The sequence below is a fragment of the Mus musculus genome, chromosome 1 (assembly GCF_000001635.26).
Source record: "Mus musculus strain C57BL/6J chromosome 1, GRCm38.p6 C57BL/6J".
NCBI lineage: Eukaryota > Metazoa > Chordata > Mammalia > Rodentia > Muridae > Mus > Mus musculus.
The window spans coordinates 176440567-176457955 of NC_000067.6; the positions used below are offsets into that span (position 1 = coordinate 176440567).

Consider the following 17389-nt stretch of genomic DNA (forward strand, 5'->3'; position numbering starts at 1 on the left):
GGACTTGAATATTGAAGTGTAATTTTCTTAAGGATTCCCCTTCCTAATAATGGTCTAGCTGTTCCACTGTTTCTTCTGCAGGGGAGCTTCCTGTGTTGCTTGATTTGTAAATTCCAAGAATAAGAGGTTGAGGAAAGGACCCAGCCAGTCTTGTTATTGCAGAACTAAGAGTGTGTCTGTGAGGGCACCATGCACTTGAGCTTTCTGCCTGTGACATAGCCCTGGGCACAGTTTAAGGGAAGCATCCATGAATCCCTCTGTCACCCTAACCGGCAAGGACAGAAGCTGTCTCACTCTTCAGTGGATGTCCTCTTACCTTCAGGTAAAATTGGAGACTTACAGAGGTGGGGTGGAGCCAAAATTCTAAAAAGAGAAAAGATACTGGGATACATGGAATATCTGTGCAGACTTTCAGTTGGTACAAACAAACAAAACATCAATTTACTGCAGTGGTATTTCTATACCCCACAACCAACACACACACACACACACACACACCAATGTCCTCTAGGGGAGAGACAGTCCCTTTGAGAGAAAAACTGAAATCTAAGCCTGTCTTCTTAGGAGTCCGGTGTACTTGAGACTGTAAACCTAGTTAGGGATCAGGGCTGCCCTCTCAGAGAAGGTTCCAAAGTGGTAGGGAGAAGGCAAGAGAGCCATTGCTATTAACTTCCCTCAGGCTGAGAAGGCAGTGTTCCATTCTGATGTCCACCCTCATAGGACAATGTCAGCCTTTAAAAATATCTACTCTGATATGGGCTTAGGAAATGGCCTCTTTCACTCTCTCACAAAGCCTCTTCCTCGGATTCCAGTTGTGGCAAACCATACATACAAAGCCAAATGCTCTTTGAATCATCCATGTTTTGTCACCTGTTATCACTGAACCCGGAGGCCAAAAATCATGCTCTGTTCATTGACAACAAATGTTTACCAGGAATGTGGACTCTGCCAGGGAAGGGACTTTCTGTGGCTGTGACAAAGTGCCCAAGTGAAAGTGGTTATTTTAATTCACTGTTTCAGAGTTTGCGCTGAAACTTACAAGGTGGCCTGGCTTCATCATATGGAGTGTGGAGAGGGCATGGCAGAGCAAATCTATTGACCTCACCTTATGGGGCTGCAAAAGTAATCAGGGGAATGGTTGGGGGAGAGATATAGTCCCCAGTTATCCTCTATGTGACTGAGACTCATCTCCTAAGTTCCCACCAGCTCCCAACAGAAACCATCAGTGGATTAACCCAGTGATGGCATCCAAAAGTCCTCAAGACCCATCCTCTGCATAGTGCTGGATTGGGGGACAACACTTCAGCACAGAAGTGGAAAACATTCCAGATCCAAACTGTAATACTCACACTCGGGTACAATGCTAGATTTTTCTAAACTACCGCATGCCGCCAGCTAAGGTTTTTAGTGTGGCTTCATTTCTGAGTATATGTTAAGGAATCTAGTGTGTACTAAGCATTTGGTCCTGTCCAGTTTACTTGTGACCTGGCAGCTTGCTTCATTTATTCACACCATATTTCAGTGACTCTCTGCCATGTGCCAGTTACATGGAAGGTGGTTGCATAGCTAACAGTCCAACTCTGGAGTCCACGGAAGACTTCCTGGAGGTTGTCTGACTCTAGCACTTGCTGGGTGGAACTTAATCTTCTACTCTTTGGTTTCCCCACTTTTCAATCAAGCATAAGAACAGCATCTAGCTGATCAGGCTGTGTTTAGTACTTAATGAGAAAATAGCATAAGATATACACTAGCTGAGCTGGGTCTATGCCTTATTCAGGGTTTCTACTCCTGCACAAACTTCATGACCAAGAAGCAAATTGAGGAGGGAAGGGTTTATTCAGCTTACACTTCCAAATTGCTGTTCATTACCAGAGGAAGTCAGGACCGGAACTCAAGCAGGTCAGGAGCTGATATAGAGGCCATGGAGGATGTTACTTACTGTTTGCTTCCCTTGGCTTGCTCAGCTGGCTTTCTTATAGAACCCAAGACTACCAGTCCAAGGATGGCACCACCCACAATGGGCCCTCCTGCCTTGATCACTAATTGAGAAAATACCTTACAGCTGAATCTCATGGAGGCATTTCCTCAAGGGAGGCTCCTTTCTCTGTGATAACTCCATCTTGTGTCAAGTTGACACACATAACCAGCCAGTACAGGCTGCTGCTACATGAAAGGAATGATGCCGATGGCTGTTTAGAAGGAGAACTCTGAGGTCAAACCTAGGGAAATACATTACAGAAAGAGGTGAAGCCAAAGAAGTCTATGGTTATAGAGAAGTAGAAGTTGGGCTCCAGTGAATATGGTAAACTCTGCCCCATCCATGTAATAAATTTCCATGGAAACTAAACAACAGCAGCTGTAGCCTTGTATCTTTGCGTGATCTACTACCGTTATCATCATTACCAACATCACCATGACTACCAATACCACCATAGCTGCATCTGCCAGCTCTATCTTAAACATTTGCCCTTATTATTACCACTAGTATATTACCATTATCTTTATCATCATCAGTGTCACTACTATCACCATCTCTATCACTAGCTCCATTACTATCACTGCCAATATCTCTGTCACCATCACCATCCCATACCATCTCTGTCATTGAAAGATCCTGACAGAATGTAAAAGAAGCCCTGAAATTGGCAAGATAGATGTCACTGTTGGCAGAACTAGCTTCACTGATTTAGAAAAATAGAGGTGCACAATGCTCTGGCCACTCCTTGAACCTGTGTGTTTACCAATGTTTTGACCATTCCTTGAACCCATGTGTGTGCCCACTGATGAAGCCCATTGCTAGGTGTTTGTGATATTGGTTGCTGAGAAGGAGTCAGAAAATCTCCCCAGCAACCACAGCCTGGCCAATCCTGAGTTGCTACACCTGCACCAGACTCTTTCCTTGTACCCCTCCCATACCCATTTCTTGAGAAAAGACATTGTTTAGATCTGGAAATCCCCTACTCCCCCCCCCCCTTCTCCTTTCTCCCCTGAGGACCTATAAAAACTGGGACCTCTTTCCCCTCGAAGTCGACTCCTCTACCCCTGCGTGGAATGAGTCGTCCCCAGAGCTCTGGCTTTCCCCGAATAAAGTCTCATGTGGTTTGCATCAAGCTTGGTCTATCGTGAGTTCTTGGGTGTCCGCTATTGTCCTGAGGCCTGAGCAAGGGGCTCCTCTCAGAGTCTTTCATCATCATCAATGTGTCTCTATCTCCCTTCTCCTTATCATCACCAGCAATATCTATATCAATGCTATTGGCATCACCACTGCTACTGTTAGCATTCCAACTACTATTTCCAGACACTCTAAACTTTTCCAGCATTCAATGAAGCAAGAGCTATAATGCTGAGCATATCAGTGTGTGTAAGATGAACAGTCGCCATCTGTTTCAGAGTCTTCTAGGGCTCTCATTCAAATTCTAGCAGTCTCTGTCTCAGTCCAAATTTATTGAATCTTTAATTTGTAAGTATTCTCCAGAAGTTGAATTTTTTTTTCCTGGAATGCCCCTCCAGTTATTTTTAGGATTTATTTACTTATGTAGATAAATGCTTTATTTGCCTGTATGCTTGTATGACAGAAGAGGGCATCAGATATCATTATAAATGGTTGTGAGCCACCATGTGGTTGCTGGGAACTGAACTCAGGACCTCTGGAAGAGCAGCCAGTGCTCTTAACTGCTGAGCCATCTCTCCAGCCCCAGGAGTCTACTTTTAAGCAAGATTCCAGTTGATTCTCCAGTAGGTAAGACAGGAAGTCACTAATCTAAGAACTTGTTCCTAGTAAGTAAAGATGCCTAACTGACCTGATGGGATTACTTGAGTGTCTCATGAAGCCTCAACAGTGAAAGCATTTGATTAGAGTCCACTGAGTATCAACAATGTCAATGCAAAAAGTAAGAACAGAACTAATAGGATGCATAAAGACTACACTGCACACAGACTATGTGTACATTTGTTCACATAGGAATACACCCAACTTCCATGTTTGCAAATGGCTGAACTGGGACTGGAAATGGTGTCTTCCAACTTCCTGTATGGGCTAGTTAGTTTTCTAAGCAGCTGGTCCAGGGAAAGGAAGGCAAAGAAAACACTAGCAAATCCAGACTGCTGTGTTTCCTTGCTGGAATGTGCAGCAAGGGTGCTGGTCCTGGGCAGAGAGCACAGGAGACTAAGTAGATTTGGGGGACAAACTACTCTTTTCTTTCAGCTTCTCCTTTTCTTTTGCCACCTCAACCCCAATTGTCAGTCCATGGCAACACCAAAGCCTATCTTCCTGTTCACGTCTCTCAGGGTATTTCCTACCAGGCTTTCCTGCTGCTACCTCCACCCTCCACTGCCCTCATCTGCCCAGGAACTCTTCATTTCTGCCACATTCCATGATCCCATCCTGAGCTCCTGCATCAGAGGATCCAGGCTCCATGGGCATTCTACTGAGATTACCGCTATGGCGTTCCTTCATTCCATTCCATCTTTACTGGAACTCCATCTTGTCAAATAATGCTGTCCTGATAACCCCAGATAAAGGCCCCTTTCCTACCCTTTCCCTCCCTATATCATGGTTTCTTTTCACTATCTGACACATCCACTCAGTATATGTTAGGCTCCTTTGTAGTCTCTCCTTTTAATAAAAGGTAAATATTTTGAGAGCAATAACTGTCTGCTTTATTCAAATGACACCTGACATGTGGTAGGTGCTCAACAGAAATGTCCAAAATAAACTAATCACCCATTTTATCAAATGTCTAAGCAGCAGTGTGAGTGATAGTACTTTATTTACCCTTTCCCAAACAATACATTTGCATTTCAATATGACTTTCAGGGGAATTCATTCCAATACAAAGAAATTATCCCAGTGGTGAATATTATAGCCTTTTCTTTGGCCTGTATGAATTGACATTTTGATGAGCATGCTCAACCACCATATAATTACCTTGCCATTGCTGTGAGTCTAGCACCTTGTCCCAGGCCTGACATACGGTAGTTGTTCAACAGTAGTTTATTGAACTTGACTTTGTGGGATGCTCTGTTTTGCCCACATGTACTGTTTTGTTTGTTTGTTTGTTTGTTTGTTTGTTTGTTTAGGCATCCTAATTCAACCTTCACACCCAGGCAGGGAAGGGCTTTCTTTCTTTCTTTCTTTCTTTCTTTCTTTCTTTCTTTCTTTCTTTCTTTCTTTCTTTCTTTCTTTCTTTCTTTCTTTTTATTATTAGGTATTTTCTTCATTTACATTTCAAGTCCCCCATACCCTCCCCCCCACTCCCCTACCCACCCACTCCCATTTCTTGGCCCTGGCATTCCCCTGTACTAAGGCATATAAAGTTTGCACTACCAATGGGCCTCTCTTTCCACTGATGGCTGACTAGGCCATCTTCTGATACATATGCAGCTAGAGACATGAGCTCCGGGGAGTACTGGTTAGTTCATAGTATTATTCCACCTATAGTGTTGCAGATCACTTTAGCTCCTTGGGTACTTTCTCTAGCTCCTCCATTGGAGGCCCTGTGATCCATCCAATAGCTGACTGTGAGCATCCACTTTTGTGTTTGCTAGGCCCCGGCATAGTCTCCCAAGAGACAGCTATATCAGGGTCCTTTCAGCAAAATCTTGCTAGTGTATGCAATGGTGTCAGCGTTTGGAGGCTGATTATGGGATGGATCCCCAGATATGGCAGTCTCTAGATGGTCCATCCTTTCGTCTCAGCTCCAAACTTTGTCTCTGTAACTCCTTCCATGGGTGTTTTGTTCCCAATTCTAAGAAGGGGCAAAGTGTCCAAACTTTGGTCTTCATTCTTCTTGAGTTTCATGTGTTTCACAAATTGTATCATATATCTTGGATATTCTACGTATCTGGGCTAATATCCACTTATCAGTGAGTACATATCATGTGAGGTCTTTTGGAAGGGCTTTCTAATTGCTAACTGCTAACCTCTTTTGCTTATAAAACTATCACCTTCCAGCCAGGCACAAATTCAAGTCTTACTTCTTTTCAGTGATGGCTTCCTGGTCCACTGTCATAATTTCTCTATGTGTGACATGCAGACAATGTCAGATGGCCTCAAACAAACAAACAAAAACCAGAATTTTCTTCCAAACAAATAGTTGTCTGAGTTCATGTGCAACTTAAAAGTTCAGTTATATGTTTTATACCAGGCTTTCCGAGAGAAATTATAATTTCCCTATGAGGAAGAGAAAAACAACTGTGCTAGGTGACTGTGCTTCATCTTACAGCCCAAGGATTCAGTGTTTAATCAGTGCTAAATTTATCAGATCTCACTTGGATTTGAAAGAGAATGAACAGCTGCCAAGCAAACTGTGAAGGAACAGAATGCATCAACGTTCTGCTGAACCTGCAAGGAAATCCTGCCTAATTAAAACCTGCAGTTTCATCCCAATGAGCACACATTGAGCAAACTGCCTCTGCTCTGGGGAACGTCCCACGTTGGAGGCTTTGCAGAGATTCCGAACTCATGTCTACAAGCAAGTTTTCATATGAAGAAAAGGTTCCAGTCTCCAGGGAAAGATGTCAGTACCAGGAATCCTCTATTTACTTATGTGTGTTGGGCTTTTGTTTGTTTGCTTGCTTGTTTCATTTTGTTTGTTTGTGTGTGTGCACACATTCTTGTGTGTGCATATGTCCATTTGTGCACATATGTGTAGAATCAAGAAGTATAACCTAGGGTGTTATTCCTTGAGACATACCATGCTCCTTGATTTTAGATAGTCTTTCACTTGCCAAGTAGGTTAAGCACCTGGCCGTCAAGCCCCAGCAATCTACCTGTTCTTACTGTCTTGGCTCTAAGATTCCACACATTCTCTGTCACATCCAGCTTTTTATGTGGCTTCTGACAAATTCTCATGTTTGCACTGCAAGCACTTTACTGGCTGGACTGCCCCCTCAGGCAAAAGGAATCTACTAAACTCTTTTTCATACATTTTTTTAAGTACCTTATTTTATTGGTGTGTATAGGGGATTGAGAGTTGTTAAGTGCTCACATGTGTGGAGGTCAGAAGGCAGCTTGCAAGAGCGCTTTACCTCTACCATATAGGTTTCAGGGATCAAACTCAACGCCTTTCAACTTGGTAGCATGCACCTTTATCCCCTGAGCCATTTCACCAGCTCTGTCCTGTCATGGTCACTGTCATGCCCATTTCTTAATGCATCTCAGATCATATGAATAGTTGACTACTTCCCACAAGTTACTAGATGGCTTATTTTCAAGACTATGTTGACCACTTACCTAATTTAATCATTATAATCTATTTCTTGTTTAAGAATATCTTCCTTTACAAGAACTAAGGTTTTGGTTTTGTTTTGTTTTGTTTTGTTTTAACCTTCAAATCTATCTGGTATATAATGACTTACCTCTTCTCAATGAAACTTCTGCCAATGCTAAGACCTATGTTAACTCTCAATATTCTTTACTATATTTTCCATTTGATTACCCTTGAAGCACTTGACATCTAACATACTATTGCTTGCTAATGTATTGTTCCTGCCCCACACACCCACTCCCACCATGTTCACCACTAAAGGCTGAGTTTTGCTTGCTCTATTGACATCGACCATGTGTACAAAAGATATCCAATTTATACTTGTTGAAAGAAGCAACAATGGTTGGGAATGTTGACTTCGGGGTCAGACTGTTATTTCAATTCAGATTCTATTACCCAGAAATGATGTTAAAGGTATAGTTTTCAGATTCCTTCTCCGCAGTGTGGGGTGATAATGATGGCCACAGCTTTGGCTTCTGTCCTACTGTGAGCCCCTAGTATGTAGTTTTTGCAACTAACTCACGGTATCATTGTCCATTCCACCCAGAGGACAAAGCTTGAAAAGTCGGCTGAAAAGAATTATAGAAGCCAAGTCAGGGACCATCCCTGGTACAAAGCCGGCACTCAGAAAGCGGCAGTTCACACCTCTTTCCAGGAATGCAAAAGACAGAAAACAAACACCCATTCAAAGAGGCAGAACATTGTTCTTAGTTGCAGCATCCCAGCGTTCCTGATAGAGGCCAACCCACCACTTTAGTCTGTACATGGAGTGGCTTCATGCCCAGGAAGAGATAGAAGCTCAGCCTTGTAATATCTTGCAAAGCTTTTGGGAACTCCAGTCTGATCATTTCTATGTGTTCATCTGTATGCACCAGGGAAGGTATCTGTGCTCGTCCCAGGACGAGTCCTTTATCTTTCTTGGTCCTTACCTGGCTCCATTCACCTAAGAAAAGATGCCTTGGATTCTCCCTTAAAAATATTCTGTCCACAGTAAAGGCCACGAGCAAACATCACAATACACTTGCTGAGGGAGCCCTGGGCCTGGGTCAACCCCACGGCAGTGCCTGCTTCTGGGCGACTGTGGCTACCCTAAGAAACCTAGGTACTCTCCTGAATTGAATCCTTCCTATTTGCCCCTATACTGCCACATGCTAAGAACCCAGGGAAAGGCCTCCTCCAGCTGACAGACCAGACTGAGGGACAGGTGTGAGACCACTGTAGTATAGTAAAGTAGATCTAAGAGACACTCACCTGGGGGAAGAGAAACACTGGGATTGGAAATGGGCCACTTGGTAAAGAATGCGATGGAAGCAATCAGCTAGGAGTCCTAGTGGGGAGCCCGGTGTTGCCAAGGCAGCAGAGGGATACTGGGAAGTACAAAGAAGAGAGTTGCTGCTATGAGAGGGACTGGAGGGAAGGGGTGGTGTGAGACCTGGGCAAGGCATGGCCATAGTAACTGGCTGACCCTGACTCCTGAAACTCAAGTCTCAGCATTTTCTTTTATCAAGGCAGAGCAGAATCTATGACTCCAGACTTGCCTTGCCTCTGACTTTGGCTATCACCCTAAAGATGATAGTCATATTGACCCAGAAATAGCCACAGATCATAAGAGTGACTACCATCAACATAACGTTTATACCTGAACTTATAATGTTTTATGCTTACCAGGCCTGCTTGGCTAGGGTCACGGACACTTGTAAGTTACCTCCTACTATGACCTCTAACCTCCAACTCCAGCTTTGCCCTTCTCAACACAAATTATTCACATCAGTAGATCAGATACTGTGTTAGGTCTCACACGTGCCTGTAGTCTAGGACAATATCTACAGAGACCATTTTTCACTCACAGTGTGAGGTAATTTCACATGACATAATGCATATGGTTACAAAGGTAGGTATTGATGTGTGTGTATGAAAACAAAGCAAATTTGATTTTCCCCAACAATATTAACCACAGTGTCAGAAAATAAACTCTGCTATTTTCTATTCTATCCCACTCTTTAAAAAACAAACCAAACCACAATCATAGCCTACTAGCTCAGTATTATGTCTGAGGTTGGAAAAACCCTGAGGTAGTGGAAGAGAATCACAAGGAATCATGCAGGCTATTGCAATACAAAAGTGGGAAGTTTTATTCAAAGGTCATAGCTAGGATACCAACAGCCACAAGGAGACATCCTTAGCCCATGGAAGGCAAGGGACAGTAAGAGGCTTCTTAAAGTGAGAGACATCTCCAGGACAAGACAGACCTGGGAAAACAGAGGCACCCAAGAATCAATAAGGGTGGCCTTAGCTGTGACTCACAGCTTTGGGGATATGGAAGCTAAAGAGGGTACATCCTATAGACAAGCAGGAACCCCAGTGGAGCAAAAGGGACAGCAACCCACCCTCAAAACTTTAAATCCAAAATTTATCCTGTCTATACAAATTGTAGGGATAGGGGATGGAGCAGAGACTGAGGGAATAGCCAGCCACCCAATAACCAGCCTACCTTGAAAACCATTCCATGGGCCAGCACCAAACCCTGACATTATTAATGATACTTGGTTATGTTTGCAGACAGGAGTCTAGCTTGGCTGTCCTCTGAGAGGCTTCACCCAGCAGCTAACTCAGACAGTTGATGGAGCTTTGGGTCATGGAAGAGTAGAAGGAAGGATTGTGGGTCTGAAGGAGATAGGAAACCCACAGGACAACCAACAGAGTCAACTAACCTGGACCCTTGGAGTTCTCAGAGACTGAACCACCAACCAAAGAATGTATAAAGGCCAGACCTAGCCTTTATACTAGGCCTAGTATAAAGTATACTAGTATACTAGGCCTCCCTGAACACAGCTTGGTCTTTATGTAGGTCCCAAATAACTGGAGCAGGGGTATCCCAAAAACTCTTGCCTATACGTGGGATATGATCTTCTAGCTGAGCTGGCTTGTCTGGCCTCAGTGGAAGAGGATGCACCTAGCCTTGCAGACTTGATGTGCTGACAGGGGAGGGATACCAGGAGCGCCTCTGAGAGGACCCAGGAAAGGGACAGTAGATGTGGCTACTTGGATCTTCACCTTTGCAGAGCAAGTTCTCTCACCCACTAAACCATCTCAGCAGCTCCACTGCTTTTCTGTTTACTAAAAATATTTTCCAGAAACTAATATATGTACAGTGGCCCCAGCTGCATCTCAGATGCAGTCCAGGGGAGGCAGGCTTCTCTCTCCTTCTCTCACAATTAATGAAAATCCGATAATCAACAAAACTCAGGCCACATCCATCAAGTGGGTCTTTGGAGAATAAATATTAGAAACAGTGGTCATTAGGCAGGCACATGAAAGAAGGGGAATTACCAAACAAGAAACCAAGCCGAGAGCAATGCTGTCTCTAATTACATGCTCTCTGGCTGTGGTTTGCAACATTCCTGCTTCCTCTGAAACTTGCTTCTGAGTGTGGCCTGGCTTAGGTTGGGTTTAGAAATCAGAGATCCTCCCCTCTTAAGATAAGTTGCTTCTGGAACACTCCTGGGACCACACCTAGAACTAGGTTCTGACCCTGAGCTTGCCTCCACATCAAGCCCTAGAGACACCAACCAGGCCGCCCACCAGATGCCACCTCTTACGACTGAGGAAAAATGGCTTGTTGAAAGTTGCAAGTTTGATAATGGAAAGGCAGGGCCCTAGAGTCTAGGTCTTTGAAAAACATCTGGCATGGGACTTTCCTAATCAATATTGAACAGTTTTTTGCAAGATTATATAAATTTGGAGAGCATACTTCTTTTCTTCACAGTCTGATGACTTTAAGTACAGTGCCATTTGAATATGAAGAGGTAAAAATTAACATGTAATTTTGTTGTGTACTGAAATAAAATGTTTTCCCAGACCTTGAACTCATGACAACCCACCTGCCTCAATATTCCATTATATTGATTATAAATATATGCATATATACATATATGTATATATAATATACATATATATATACAAATGTATATATGAGGTTATATGTATAAGTTACCACTTATATGGTAACTTATGTAATACATATGTTGTACATATAATATATATATATATATATATACAATGATAAATATTTATATGACATGATATATAATCATGATATATAATACATATGTTGTATATCATATATATGATATGTTAAATGTAATATATATTATATAAAATTTATGTTATATATGTGTGTGGATATGTTATATGTGCTAAGGGGGGAAAAGATCAGAGATCAGACCTAAGTTAGGCCATATATATATATATATGTGTGTGTGTGTGTGTGTGTGTGTGTGTGTGTACACACATATATATATATATCTGTGTTCTATGCATAAATTTTCACTCTGTGAATGGTCTCTCTCAATGTTTTACAAAGTCTTTAATAAGCTGCTCACATCAAGCCAATTAAGGCCATTCTTACCTTGGTGACCACGTAGTAGTCTGTGGCTATAAATCTTGATTGTGAACTTGACTGGACTAAAAGATGCCTAAGAGTATTAGTAAATCCTACCCTGGTTGTGTCTCTGAGGGTGTTTCCAGAGGATTGACAAGTGGAATAGCAAATGAGGGAGCCACCTGTTCTGAGTGTGAGATCCAACAGGCTGGGACCCTGGTGAAATCAACATGGAGGAAGAAGAAACTGGCTAGTTCAGACAATGTCCATTCTTCCAGAGAGAGTAGCCCTTACTGTTGCAACAGCTGTGTACATTAGATTCCAGCTTTTCTCTTATCCTACAGGATGGACTCACACCAGTGAATCTCCAGCAAGCTTCCAGTCCTTCAGGCTTGGACTTGACTGTATCCCTGGTCCTTCTAGTTCTAGGGTTCCAGCATTTGGGATTAAACAACTGCCGAGTTGTCTATCTTCAGTGTGCAGATGGTCATTATTGGACTATCCAACTTCCAATTGTAAAAATCAATCCAATACATAATTTCCTTTATAATTGTATCCTCTCTGCAGCTGTACCCATAACTTCTTTTCTCCCAGAAAAAAATGGCATCAGGGCCATCTAACAAAGTTACATAAATCACAGGCTTACTCTAGAGAACCCTGACCAACGCAAAGTCCACGCCTATTGATGCTCTAGCTGTAGGGAACCTTTGGATATAAGAGATTTGAGCAAAATATGAACTGGTGAAGTACCTACAGACATGTGTTATAAGTGATATCTGTCTGGAAGGTGAACAAACTAAATTAGTTGCTTTCTCCACTTTGACAAACAGCCTTTTCTCATTAGCATCTTCAGTAAGGGGTCGTATGTGAGAACATGCCTGGTCTGCTTTTAAAAGCTGTGTAAGAATATCACTAACCCTCAGGATGAACACCAAACTGAAATTTCCTCCTACCCTATCTTATTCCTACCAGATGACTGTGATATACATTCGTCAGATATGCATTCATCACCATACTACATTGCAGTCAGCATGGTTTGGTCAAGGACTTTGCTGTTCTTATAATAATTAGTACCAGTACACACTGGGAGACTAAAACCATTAACAATTATAATGCAACTACAGTTTCAAACTATTGCAGTGTTTCCTCATTTGCAGTATGATTTTCTGTCTTTTTGGCCACGATTAAGGAAAAAGTACAACTACATAAAATAAGTAAATGTATATAAATTGTATACATAGTGATGACAATACTAAAGCTTTGTGCATATTAGACAAGTGCTCTTGCAATGAGCCCTACCCCAGCTCTATAAAACATTGCTATTCACCCTGATGTATCAAGAATGACCATTCATGTGTTTTCTCCATATAGTGTTATAACAGTTCTGTTAGATGACTAGCAGTTGTTCTTTTCTTACTTCATCTAATCTATTGTCATAGAGCCATAATATAAGAAAAATATGATATATGTAGGGTTCCCTACCATTCGACGTAGTAGAGGGTCTTGATCCCTATACTGTGGGCATAAGTGGTATGTATGGCTATGTTTATGTAACCAGACCTCTTGAACCTCTTTGATTGGGGTCACATCATATGTCACATGCTTCTAGAAACTGTTTGGCATTCAGCAAGTAGAGCCTGGTGTACCAGGGATCCTCCCCAGAGGAAGATGTATGAGTGAAATGCAATGATGAATGGCTTTGCTGATGAGATAACAGAAGGAACATGTGGCTATCCCCTGAGCACTTTGCATCTTCTGCAAAGTAGAGAACCTACCTCTGTTAGCCTTGATAACAGTGCCAGACATGGCTCCTAAAATAAAGAAAATGAAATAAAATATAATCCTCTCACCTTATCAGGTAGGACACAAGGGGACAACACAAGGAGCTTGGGTTTTCTCGGCACATCTGTGAAGGGACAGGGACCATGTTACTGCTTATTGCTTTGGACTGGGATTCTACTGGATTATTCTCTGGTGTTCCAACCAGGTTCCTACCTCAGTTCTAATGCTTGCATTTATTGCTCAGAGTTTTCTTTCCAAAGGACATAGAGTTTTCTGTCATTTCTGAGACATGAAAATGGCTTTGGCTTTTTCCCTTTGCAGTTATTACATAAAGAAATGAATAACATTAATGCATTATTTATTTGTAGGGGGTAAATAGAAATAAGCCAAAAGTCATACCAGTGCCTATGGCATCAGCTGAGCCCTGAGAAAGGATGGAGGTGGAGGAGGGGCTACAAAGGTTCCTCCATCCCGTCTGCCTTCAGACCCAGACCTAACTGCAGCCAGCCCTTTACTCAAGTGTGGTGGTTTGAATATGCTTGGCCCATAGAGAGTGATATAGTTAGGAGGTGTGGCCTTGTTGGAGGAAGTGTATGTATCACTGCGGGGATAGGCTTTGGGGGTTTCCCTCTATGTTCAGGCTCCACCCAGGGCAGAAAAGGGTCTTCTTATGGCTGCCTTTGGATCAAGATGTAGAACTTTTGGCTTCTCCAGCCCCCCATCGGCCTGGATGCTACCATGCTTCTTGACATGATGATAAAGGACTGAACCTCTGAAGTTGTAAGCTAGCCACAATTAAATGTTGTCCTTTATAGGAGTTGCCTTGGCTATTGTGTCTCCTCACAGCAATGGAAACCCTAACTAAGACACCAGGTTTCCAGAGACTACTCTCCTCCAGTCTTCCTTTAGACTTTAACTAACCAAAACAAAGGAATTCAAGGCATTTTGTTCAGAACTTTCAAATTTAGAGCTGCCTGCCTGACAGTGAACTCAATGCTTAGCACCCATTAAAACCTTTGGGAAAATAAGCATGCTAGTAAAGGAGGTGATATTTTAACACAAGAGTCTACATATGACCCACCTACTTATGACCCAGGAGCCACAAATGTAAGCAACTCCTGTTTCCATAGGCTCAAGCTTTCTCTGTGACTCCTTAGAACCTAAAAGCTCACACAGCACCTACTTTAACAGTGTGGGTTTTCCCAGACTAAATAGAGAAGGCTCATTGTCTTGCAGAAAGCATATAAACAGGACTCTGCAGAGCCATGCTTCTGACAGGCAAGAAGCTCTACCTCAGAAGTTTGTCTCTTCTACTGAGAACCCATAATCTTCTCAGACAGAGTATTGAGTGTCTCATCATGCAAGGCGCATGATGAAAGAGCTGCTAAACATGGAGGGTTTGGGAGAAGGAAGGGAGCTGGAGGCATATGTATTGCTCTGACCATCTCAAACCCACCTCTAGCAAAGATGAATCTTTCTGGGCTGGAAAATGTAGAAGTTGGTAGAGGGCTTTCCTAACATGCCCAAAGCCCCAGATTAGGTACCCAGCACTGCATAAATTTGCTGAGATAGTTCATGTCTGTAATCCTGGCACTGAGAAGGTGAAAGTTCAAGGTCATTCTTGACCATGCAAGGAAGTAGTAGAAGGTGAGATAAACATAGGTTGGCATGGCTGTCAACAAGAAGTAGAGGAAGAAAAGGGAATCTAAAAGGACATCGTGGGATATGCTTCCATGAGAACATCATTCATTTCTTATCTGAGGTTCAAGTTCAGCTGAGCATCCTACTCTGTTTCTGGCACTCTGGTCCCTATGTCCTTCTACTCTCCTGCTGAAGTACCTCCAACACATCTCTAGTATACAAAATTATTTTAAAGGAAGTTCTAATGCATGGAAAACATTTTAAAAGGAAGGAGTTCTTGCAGAACACAGTTATTTACATAGTAGCTGATGACTGTTGCATCTGTGTATGACAAGAAAAACTTGTGCCTCTCCGGTGTCACTATCCTGCAGAAAGAAGTGAAGAGCCATATTTTTGAAAGCTATAAAGTATATCACAGGGCCCCCAATGGAGGAGCTAGAGAAAGTACCCAAGAAGCTAAAGGGATCTGCAACCCTATAGGTGGAACAACATTATGAACTAACCAGTACCCCGGAGCTCTTGACTGTAGCTGCATATGTATCAAAAGATGGCCTAGTCGGCCATCACTGGAAAGAGAGGCCCATTGGACTTGCAAACTTTATATGCCCCAGTACAGAGGAACGCCAGGGCCAAAAAATGGGAGTGGGTGGGTAGGGGAGTGGTGGAGGAGGGTATGGGGGACTTTTGGGATAGCATTGGAAATGTAAATGAGGAAAATACCTAATAAAAATATTAAAAAAGAAAGTTATAAAGTGTATTATTAATGAGAAACTTAAAATAGTTTATTACCATTTAATATATTTAAATATAATCTGCAAGTTGTATGTTGAATTTTGGCCCCAGGTTATTGCCTTCTGTATCCCCGCAATTTTGCCCCATGGTTTTATAGTTCTTCATATTAAGGCAGTTTAGGGGCTAGAAAGATAGATCAGTGGTTAAGTGAGCCCGATTTCCTTGCAGAATATCTGAGTTCAACTTCCAACACCCACATTAGGAGTTCTCACAACCATTTGTAACTTCAGCTGCAAGAGATCTGTCAACTCTAGCTTCAGTGAACACCTACACTCATGTGTGCATACTCCCTCCCATGTGCACACATAATTTAAAATAAAAAATAAATTTATTAAAGGCAAATTATATTTTACTGGCTATGATGAGACACCATGACCAAGGTTATGATAAAAGATAAAATTTAATTGGGGCTGGCTAACTGGTTCAGAGATTCAGTCCATTATCATCAAGGCAGGAAGCAGAGTAGCCTCTACACAAGGCATGGTGCAGGAGGAGCTGAGAGTTCTACATCTTGTTCCAAAGGAAACAAGGAAAAGACTGACTCCTCAGGCAGCTAGGAGGAGTGTCTCAATGCCCACTCCCACAGTGACACACTTCCTCCAACAAAGCCACACCTACTCCAACAAGGTCACACCTCCTAATAGTGCCATTCCCTGACCCAAGCATTCAAACCACCCCTTTTGGTTAATGCATCAGTCATTTATTACATATTCTGTATCTTCATGACTAGGCTTAGCCTCTTGCTTCTTGACATCAATATGAAAAGAATATGCTAGACAAGGGAGACAGTCTCACTTGTCTCAGAAAAATAAAATAACTGTATACAGATATTCACACTCAAGGTTTGAAACCAAGTCCAGTTGAGGACCAATTCACATATTTATGAAACATAGGTAAGTCCTTCTCATTAATGGTCTGGAGATAAGGGGTATCTATTACAATAGTATCACTGTGACAAACAGTGACTAATGGGGTACACTCCATTTCATCACCCTCAGGGATGCCGAGTCCTTTGTGAACACAGACTCACATGAATGTGCAGGACACAGACTTATCAATTTATCTAAGAGATCTGTCATCAGAAAGCTGAGTAGACAACACATTCCTAGGGCTTCCCAGGATGCACAGAGAAACCACCTATGAAAGTGAGTATCCAGATTGTTAATGAGATTAGCAGTGATCAGCTTAACTTAAAAACCAATTGCTGTTCCTGCAAGTTGCAAAAACCATTTCAAAGGTGGAAATGAGAATTTGTGGCCATGAGAACTCATAGCACCAAACAGCTGTGTAACAATTCATTCACCAGAGTCAACATTTAGTCAGGGAAAAAATTGGATGGTATTTTACACTGAAAATATATGTTTCATTAAAGTTAGTATTTGTGGGATGAATCCAGTATGTACCAGATGGGAAAGTTAGAGAATCCGGTTTTAAATTTTAATTAGCAGTAATCTCCAGAAATGTCTGCCACAAAACCACCCGCTCCCTTCTCCCTTGAAATAAATATTTTGAGACTAATTTCTAA

The 17389-nt window shown here is 42.3% G+C and overlaps 1 long non-coding RNA gene across 1 annotated transcript in view; it reads right to left on the reverse strand.

Moving 5' to 3' along the window:
- Gm36536 (predicted gene, 36536) overlaps nucleotides 1-17389 on the reverse strand; it is a 97159-nt gene that overhangs the window by 10456 nt on the left and 69314 nt on the right. The window contains exon 3 of the long non-coding RNA NR_151528.1: nucleotides 13500-13555. This is a non-coding gene — a long non-coding RNA (predicted gene, 36536). The remainder of the gene's footprint in view (nucleotides 1-13499; nucleotides 13556-17389) is intronic.